Source organism: Salarias fasciatus, chromosome 23, assembly GCF_902148845.1.
Source record: "Salarias fasciatus chromosome 23, fSalaFa1.1, whole genome shotgun sequence".
Lineage (NCBI taxonomy): Eukaryota > Metazoa > Chordata > Actinopteri > Blenniiformes > Blenniidae > Salarias > Salarias fasciatus.
This window is the reverse complement of record NC_043766.1, coordinates 13593744-13600530: the sequence shown is the minus strand read 5'-3', so window position 1 is coordinate 13600530 and position 6787 is coordinate 13593744.

The following is a 6787-nucleotide window of genomic DNA, read 5'->3' as shown; positions in this document are numbered from 1 at the left end:
ATGACATGGCTGATAATCAACCCACCGGGACATATTGTTCATTATATTGCAAGCACTGGCATTACAACCTAAAACGTAATCTGATTAACCCCACTCCCATGATGACAAGGGCATTATAGGCAAATGTGAAGGGGATAAAACAAACACAGACACCTAACTTAATTCCTCCTCTTAATCTTCAATAGCTGTGACACAACCTGAGCTAATGCAGTGTCACACTGCAAATATACCGTCCACTTCTCACACTATTTGCCATCAGTTTAAAATTTTGAATGCCAGAGACAACCAAATATCAAAATGTTGGGGCCCAAAGACTATACTGCCTATAAAACAACGACATTAATAAATTAATGGGAAATGTGATTATTCATGGCATGCTGAAATTGCTAAGGCTGTGTATGTCTAGAGTAACAAAAAATGTGATGGTATCAAAAAAATTAAATTGTAACTTCTTGATATGCGTTTCAAAGAAAATTTTATCTTAAAAGCTGGAGCTTTTAAGATTTTCCAGGAGCATCTAATTTCTGACCTTCCAGTCACACCATAAGGCTTTTATCAAAGAAGATGTTTTGTTCTCCTATTGCACACTGCAGTACAAACATGAAAGATGATCAGCATGGTTTCCCTCCTCATCTCATAATAACCCCACATTCAGTCCAATAGATATGTTTAGATTTTATTTATAGTTTTGTTTTAATATCTTTAATAGCTGAGGTTAACAAAGCACTATTGAGCATATTTGCTATGTGCTGATGTGTGACCCACAAAATACACATATTTGTGTTATCCTCATTATCTTCATTATTATTATTGTTGTTGTTGTTGTTGTTCCATTGGACTGTGGGAGTAAACAGAAACATTCAGTGAAAACCGTTGCAGGCAAAGGGACAACACACTAACAACACAGAAAGGCCCCAGCCTGTAGCTGAACCTGAGTTTCTTGCTATACCAACGTCACTAACCAGTGCCCACATTAAGCTTTCTTACTTAAAATATAGCCAGATAAAAAAGAAAAAAAATATTTCAATAAAAGCCATCACTTCAATAACATTTTAGACAACGCTTATCCATGGAACAAATGATGTATTGCAAAATTCTCCCAAAACAGGATTCTGTGAGAACGTAGAAGCATGTCTATACTGAGAAACCACCTGGAGGAAGTAGCCACAGTATACATTTTGCTTATGATACAAAAACTACATTTAGTTTGTCACCTCATGTCATTATAAACATCTTGACCAATTGCTTCTCTGACTTGTTTTGATATTATGTATAAATAATTCGTCAGAAACCATTCGCTTTCCGCTACTTCACACCATTCTGGGATGCAAAATAATAACCTCCTCAAGAGTAATGCAGGATTCAACATGTGCACTTCAGCACCACTGGAAATCTGATATAGTTGTTAAAGACTGTGGTGAGAGGTTTCAAATATTTCTGAATATAAAACAGATTCCAGGTACAATGTTCAGAACTGTGCTAAATTTTAAAATGTATTTTCAGAACATTTTCATTTTTAAGCAAACTTGTTTCTACAAAGAAACATATTTTCAGGGGAATCCCTAATTTTGAATGCATTCTGAATAGAATTCTCTTAAAAAATACATAAAGTTGTAAATTCAGGTGTTTGGTTATTTAAAGGCAAATAAAGAAAAAGAGTGATGTGGTTACACATGTAAGAAAATAAGATATTAACCATGAGAGAACATCAAATCAAACCACAACATGAAGAGGAACAGGCTCATCCTCATCTCCACAGAAAACACCTGCATTTTGGGTAATCTCAAAAACTTACAGCCTACAAGATTTTATGTTCTTCACTGTGAGAAAAACACATCATCAACACCCTCTTCATATGGCTGACAGAGAGCTTGGTCTGAGAGGTAAAAAAATATTCTGAAAAAGCAAGAAAGCAGAAACAGAGTGGATGGCAGGAAGCTACAGAGAGGAGTGGAAGCCTGTGGGAGGGGGACACGTGACCAGTCTAGGAGGTGGAGCGCAGATCTGCTGGAGCATCATTCACCTCCCACATGAACACAGACTATCAATGCCTTTCATACGAGTCACACCATGGAGGTTAGGAGAGGAAAAGAAAATATTAAATATATAAATATTGAGTAAAAACAGATGGCACCAAACCACAGGACCCTTTAAAACAGCTTACAATAGGAAACAGAGGCTTATGGCAGCTTTACGTACTTAAGAGTCATCTCTTTTCCCAGCAGATGGGCTAAGCTATGGCTGTGTAAATAACCAGGGCCAAGCTACAAATGTCTGACGTAACACCGATGCATATGACAAGCATTTTTCGAAGTCCCTTCACACATCAGGTATTTTTGATGCGCTACCTGAGCTTAGGGGATATCTGTGGCATTGGGACAGAGCCACTGCTAAATCAATGTGGTAAAGAGAAGCAATGAAAAAATGGTCAATGAGAAGGTAAGAAGGTATTCCACAGTATCTAAAAAGAGCAACAACATTAGTCATTAAAAAAAAAAGAAAACTGAAATCTACGCACACCTAAGCCTACAAAGACCTCATTTATTGGCACATATAGTTTATTTAATGCCTGAATAATAAATGCTTCTCCAGCATCTATGCATGCGTGGTTGAATTTTAAATTTAACACTGTTACAGTCTTTTTTAAGGTAGTAGGCTATAATGTTGTTTGAGAATAGACAGTTTCACACATGGCACGGAAGCTCAGAAGAGCACAAATAGCAAGCTGAACTGGGACTCCCAGAGCATATTTCATAACAGTAAGCCGACATCAATTTGTTATATGTGTACAGACAAATAGAAGGAAAAACAGAGTTTCAAGAATGGAGCAGTGTTTCGCCTGAATGCAACTACATCATATCATTCGAAGCTACGGATGTTTAATATCCAATTCACACACCTGTGAGAAGAGCATGAGGAGAGGAGAGGGCTCCATCTCATCTCTTCATCTACTAAAATTATATTATTCCACATGAAAGATGCTTTATAAAATACATTATTTACTATTTCACTTCACAACATGGTGACATATTGTTATAATGAGGGACTTAAGTTTCAATGGGAAAATGGTGTGGACAATAGTTATTGTTAAGGACTGCATGTTACTATGCAGAGTCAAACATGCCGCTCACAGCAGCGTAGGACACTCGCTCACTTGTGGCAGAGCCTGTGTTGCGTTCAGGCACTGTCATGTAAACAAGAAATTCCAACACGTGAATCGGCCTTAACACATTGTCATGACAGTGCCGTACACCCGGGAAAAAGTGGGGAAGGTTTATTGGTATCAAAATGTGGATACCACCCAACTCTAGTGTTTACCATGTCTGATATCATGCAGTGGAGCAGGACTCCGAAGAGTGTGCTGACCTGTGTCCATGGCAGCTGACCCTCAGGCCATAAGGGCCCTTCTCTGTCTGACCTGCTGCTTCAGTACCCTCTCCACCTCAGCTGTTCTGCACAGCAGCCACGTGTGTTACTATGGGATTCACTTTAGCCCCGTTTCCAGTGCGCATTCTGTACCAGCACGGGATGGCGTCTCCACTACAGAGAGCACGGCTGGAATGTAGGCGGGGTTGTGAATGGCCACATATCAAGGCAGGTACATGACGTCATTATACCATTCACTCTGCGGCTGTCGCTCGTCAGTGGCAATGGTCAGCCCTCAAGTGAAGCCGCGAGCTTCCGTTCTCAGTGATACAGCTTCGAAAAGTTTCTCATCCATACTCCTCTTCTCCTGTTATGAAGAGGAGTGTCTGCGCAACATCAGAAGATCAACGCTGAGGTGCAACGATGTAAGAAAAAAAAAAAAACTGTTGAGAAAACAGCCAATCTGCATATAACGTCACATGCAAACAACAACAGAGGGTTTATATAGCCGATGAGCTGTTTAAAAATGGTGGGTTCTGTCGAGAATGACGGCCGTTAGTACCAATCAGCTGACTAACAGTACTGTCACTCCTGCTTATAGTAACCGTTGCTCGGTCAAATCCAAATGTGACAAATGAAGCATGAAGATACATGCATGTCTCAAAAAGTTACAATACAAAGGAAATGACTTTATATTTTTTTAATGAAATTAAAAATAATAATGAATAATAAACATTTAGTCTTCCTTACAGCTCACTCCAGTATCTCAGGAATACTCATAGAATTTTTAAAATATTGATTATATTTTCCCTTTCTCTATTTTATCCCCAAAGGAAGTCATAATTTAGGGATTAAAAATGGAGGAAATTCTGACAAAACAAATTCTAAAAAATCTACATTTTCAGATACACCACTATACAATAGTGACACAGGTTTATCGAGTTCACTGCAGAGTGAGTTTTTCTGCTCCATGTTGGATGGGTGAAAAGAGTAGCTCCTCTGTACAGCGCCTTTGGGTGATTTGGTCGATCGACCAGTATGTGCACTAATTAAGGATCATTATTTGTGCAACATAGGCGGTAGAGCGTTCCTTTCACCTTAAAGCACCGGACACCTTCTCTACAACTTTTCTGGTGTTTTGGTTTGTCACTGTTGTGTCTGTCTGCAAACTTGAGACGTGAGGGTGAGCATGAGGGTGAGCGTGCAGGGAGCAGCGGGGATGTGTGTGCAGCTCGCTCAGAGTGAGAGAGGAGAAGCTGCAGGCAGGCGAATACGGAACTGGAGAATGTAGCAACTCTAAAATTTATATTTTGACTCAAAAGCTGCATCAATACAAAAACTACTGTATTTTTCAAATACAGATATTTAGGGAAATGTTGATATTATAGATTTCGATATATGATCAGATCTATATCAAACATTTAACTGTCACACATTCTAAATGCCCATTGTGGCACTTTAAATCAAAATGTATGATCAAATATTTGAGAGATAAGTAAGGCTGCGGAACAACCTATATGTTACTACATTGGGGTTGTCCATAAAACTTTAATGAGTGTTTTTATTATGATTTAATAATGCGAAATGAAAGCAAGATGGATGGATGTATGGATGGATGGATGTTTGCAGAAATAATGACATGTAAATAGAACGATGGATTCAAATCATGTAGAATGAAAGAATAACAATAGTTTTCAGTTTTGGGACATTTTGGTGGGTAAAATAAAAGGATTTCTTAACCAAACCAAAACACCAAAACACATGTATGCAATCATACTTTACTTTTCCTTTGATATCAACATATCTGTGAAATACGTAAATCTTGCTAAAGGGGGAAAAAAAACTGTTCTCCAAAACCACAATATTTCATTAGATACCAATATTCTAACAGCACTATGACTGGCTAAATTCATTCAAACTGTTAAGATAAATGTGTGGGCAACATTATAACAAACACTCGCTGCCAACTGCCAAATGGTTATAGATTTGCTGATATTACCACAACAACCGAATTGCAGCCCAATACAGGCCATGTACGATCAAATCCTGAACCTCCCACAGCATGGGGGATGAATGTTACATGCTATTTCAAGGCTCCATCAGAGTAAAACACTTGAAGCCTGAAAAAATATGTGGTTATATCATCATGGATAGTTAGTGTTTCTACATTGTAACCTGTGGTAGCTTCCAAAGACTTGTGTGGACAGAGCAAGCATCAGCACCACAAAGTCCACTTCTGGGATTAACCAACTCTGCCTATGATGCATCTGGGGCTAAATCTGATCTCTCAACACAGCTGAGGAAAAAACAAAAAAACCAAACCTCTGTCCTCCGTTCAATCGCTGACCTCAGTGACTGAAGATAGTAATGACATGAAGTGAAGAGGATAAAAAGGAAGCTGATAGAACTTAATCAGAAATACAAAATGATCCTGAAAAACAAGCAGTAACTCATAAAAAAAGCTGTGGTATGACATGTGTGGTACAGAGCCAAAACTTAACATGTATAAAGCACATCAAAACAACCAACCGCCATACAAGGTGAAATAAATGAGACCAGTGAGGATTTCAGATTATTTTTGTGCATTTTGTGCACATTTAGAATAAATTTTCTGTTTTAATTGGCACTAGCATTAAGTGTCTCTCACTCAAAAGAAAAAAATGATTTCCTGATATTAAAGGTTAACCAAACATTACCTCACATGAGCAAGTGATGAATAATGAGAACTAGCAATTTAACACTTTGCCAATGTTCGAGAATGACCCCTTTATCAAATTAGGCTGAAAAGTTCTACTTGACAGAGAAAGACAATCTTCTGATTTCTCACACTGGATGGATCCAGGACAATTGATACGCAAGACATGCCACAGCTGCGCCTCATCTTAAATTGCCCAAACCTTAATAAACTCCCTTCTTTGTGATTTTACATGGCTTCTAATGTTCTTTTACCCATTTTTATCCTCAATATTATTTTTAATATATTAGCCTTAAATGTTTTTTACTACATACCAGAAGTGAGTGGGTTTTCCTACGGAATATTTTAAATGTCATATATAGGCGGTAGAAAGTAGTGGTATGATACTGTATCTCGCTTATCAAGCTCTAGACCAGGCTCGGGTGCCAGTCTGTGTGGAGTTTACATGGTTTTCTGTGGGAGCTTTTTCTGGGTCCTCCTCAGTCCAAAAGCTGTAAAACTACTCAGGTGTGAATGAGACCATTTGTTATTGTATTTCACTCTATGACAGGCATGTAACCTGCCCATGGTGTGCCCTACTCACCTAAAGTTAACCATAATAGGCCTTCAGCTCCCCACAACCAGGGTGGATGAAAGTGTATGGGATGGATGGGTGGGTGGATGTTTGATAGAGTATGAGCTGACCTGCACCCCAACAGGATCACACATCTTAAAACAACCTAATAC